Raw genomic sequence first — 3,630 nt, forward strand, 5'->3', positions numbered from 1 at the left:
TGACGTGGCAGCGCATTATTGGTCTGGGTCAGGCGCGTGTAGTCCACTCGCTGGGTGTGAGAGTGGGTCTTAATCCACGCGGAGAGAGAAAGAGAAAAGGGATAAGTGGAGCCACGTGGTTGTGCTTGATTGGCTGGCCAGATTTTTATCCATTTAATACTTTGAACTCAATTATTTCGTTGCAAATTAATTTTTTTTTTTTTACCAAAATTCATGATTTTTTTCTCTCTATAAATAGAGACTTGGTTCATTTGATTTGGACACAGAAAAAAAAACCAAGTTTTTCACTATCTTAATTTTATTATTAGTGTTTATTTTGAAGTTAAGTGTTTTTTTTTAGTGAAATGGATCCCAATAATCATTTTAACACTCAAAATTCTGCTAATTTTCCATTTAACCAAAATCCCAACAATTTTCAAAATCCCAACAATTATCAAAATCCCAACTATTGTCAAAATCCAAATCAATTTTCCAACCAACATCCTCAAAACATACCTAATTTTGGTTTTCCACCAAATTTCAACCAGTCATCCTCTGTTCCAAACTTTCAACCATATTATGGATCTATGCCGAGAAATCCATCTCAAACACCCCCGTTTAATGGTTATGTGACAATGGCGAATGCAAATTTTCCAAGTGGTGGTGTACCTGAATTTCCCGAGTTTTCAACACAACTAACTATTGGTGGCATGATAGTTTCTAATGAAGTCGGTCCAAATTCAGAGGATTCAACTCCTAAGAGCAGGAAAACTCAGCAACCAGCATGGAACACTGAACAAAATTTGGTGCTAATTAGTGGGTGGATTAAATTTGGAACAAGCAGTGTTGTCGGGAGAAACCAGAAAGGTGAAACATATTGGGGTAAAATTGCTGAGTATTGTAATGAGCATTGCTCATTCGATCCTCCGTGTGATGGACCTGCATGCCGAAACCGTTTTAATTATATGAACAAAGTGTTGGGTAAATGGATTGGCGCTTATGATGGCGCTAAGCGTATGCAAGGAAGTGGTTGGTCGGAGAATGATGTTTTGGCAAAAGCGCAGGAATTATATGCATGAGGGAAGAATGTTAGATTCACTTTAATGGAAGAATGGCACGCTCTCCGTGATCAACCACGTTATGGTAGTCAAGTAGGTGGAAATATTGGCTCAGGAAGTAGTGGATCTAAGAGATCTCGCGAGAGTGATGCATGTGGCTCAAACACTGTAGAATCCAGTGCTCGTCCTATAGGAAGGGAGGCAGCTAAAAAAAAGGGTAAAAAGAAAAGCAAGGAATATGCCTCGGAGGTGGTGGACAAAGAATGGGCTGAATACAAAGAATTCAAGACGAAAGAGCTTGAACGATTGGACAACATAGCCTTGATGCAACAGCAGACTAACAATATAGCCTTGGAAAAGACTAAAACCAAGAAAATGAAGATGTATCTAAAGCTAACTTCCGAAGAGCATCTAGATGACCGGAAGAACCAGCTGTTGAAAAAGTTGGAGGCAGAACTGTTTGATAATTAATTTCAATGAAGTATTTGTCAGTTTAGTGTTTGCTTTAATTATTGTTGTTTCAATATGCCAGTGTAGTGTTTGCTTTAATTATTGTTGTTTCAATATGTCAGTGTAGTGTTTGCTTTAATTATTGTTGTTTCAATATGTCAGTGTAGTGTTTGCTTTAATTATTGTTGTTTCAATATGTCAGTGTAGTGTTTGCTTTAATTATTGTTGTTTCAATATGTCAGTGTAGTGTTTGCTTTAGTTATTGTCGAATTTATTCCTTATCTGATAATTAACTCTATACAATAAATTATTTCGAATCCGTCAGTGGTCCACCACCCAATTCGAATCTATTCCTTATCTGATAATTAACTCTATACAATAAATTATTTCGAATCCGTCAGTGGTCCACCACCCAATTCGAATCTAATCCTTATCTGATAATTAACTCTATACAATAAATTATTTCGAATCCGTCAGTGGTCCACCACCCACATCCATTTATATATAGGGACTCATACATCCATTTATGTACCAATATCCCAAATCCCATCCAATCTACTTCCAATATCACAAAAAAATGGATCCATCACAATATCATTTTGATGTCGCATCCTACAATCAAAATCGTGAAATTGAAGAAAATTATATAGTCAATCGATTTAGAGAGCGTAGAAACAAAATATCGGAAGATAATGCACCTCGTAGTAGAAAATATCTCAATAGAGATCATGCAGCGGCAAACCAAAGACTAATTGACGACTACTTTGCCAATGAGCCTACATATGACGATGCAATGTTTCATCGTCGGTACCGGATGAAAAAAAATGTTTTCCTTCGAATCGTTGGGGACCTTTCAAGTAGTGATAACTACTTCACCCAGCGAGTTGATGCAGCCAATAAAGAAGGTATATCACCCTTAGCAAAATGTACCACAACAATGCGAATGTTAGCATATGGTGTGGCAGCAGATGCGGTCGATGAGTACATCAAAATAGGAGGTACTACAACATTGGAGTGCTTACGTAGATTCTGTAAAGGAATCATACGCTTGTACGAGCAAGTGTATCTGAGAGCACCAACCCAAGATGACCTGCAAAGAATACTGCATGTTAGTGAAATGCGGGGGTTCCCAGGGATGATTGGGAGTATTGACTGCATGCACTGGGAGTGGAAAAATTATCCTAAAGCATGGGAAGGACAATTTACTAGAGGGGATAAGGGAACCACCACAGTTATTCTTGAAGTAGTTGCATCTCATGACCTATGGATCTGGCATGCCGTTTTTGGATGTCCGGGAACGTTGAACGATATAAACGTTCTAGACCGGTCACCAGTGTTTGATGACGTGGAACAGGGAAAGGCTCCAAGTGTGAATTTCTTTGTGAATCAACGTCCATATAATATGGCATACTATTTAGCTGATGGTATCTACCCTTCTTATCCAACTTTCGTCAAATCGATTAGACTTCCTCAAAGTGAACCCGATAAATTATTTACAAAATTTCAGGAGGGATGTCGGAAGGACATCGAACGTGCATTTGGAGTGCTCCAAGCTCGATTTAAAATCATCCGTGAACCAGCTCGCTTGTGGGACATAGCTGATTTGGGTATCATCATGAGGTCATGCATCATATTACATAATATGATTGTTGAGGATGAACGAGATTCATATTCTCAACGTTGGACCGATTTTGAGCAATCTGGGGAAAGTGGATCTAGTGCACCACAACCATACTCGACCGAGGTGTTACCCGCTTTTGCAAATCATGTGCGTGCTAGATCAGAGTTCCGTGATCCAAATGTTCATCAAGAATTGCAAGCCGATCTAGTGAAGCACATATGGACAAAGTTTGGAATGTTCCGTGATTGAATTATTTGTGTGTTGTATTGCATTTTAAATTATTTGTATCGTACTAATTACGTTAGTTGTGTGTTGTATTGCATTTTAAATTATTTGTAACATACTAATTACGTTAATTGTGTGTTGTATTTTAAATTAATTTAAGATGATTTGTATCGTATCCAATTATTTAAATAAATTTTGTTTTTATTACAAAAAATTTAAAAATAAATTATTAAGTATTTATTATTTTAATTTAATTTTAATCGATAATTGTAATTTTATGTAATCATAAAAATAAAA

General features: G+C 37.1%; 1 pseudogene; it reads left to right on the forward strand.

Moving 5' to 3' along the window:
• Positions 1-344: 344 nt before the first annotated feature.
• LOC131656258 (uncharacterized) lies at positions 345-3,375 on the forward strand (annotated as a pseudogene).
• Positions 3,376-3,630: the final 255 nt, after the last annotated feature.

The sequence above is a fragment of the Vicia villosa genome, linkage group LG3 (assembly GCF_029867415.1).
Source record: "Vicia villosa cultivar HV-30 ecotype Madison, WI linkage group LG3, Vvil1.0, whole genome shotgun sequence".
NCBI lineage: Eukaryota > Viridiplantae > Streptophyta > Magnoliopsida > Fabales > Fabaceae > Vicia > Vicia villosa.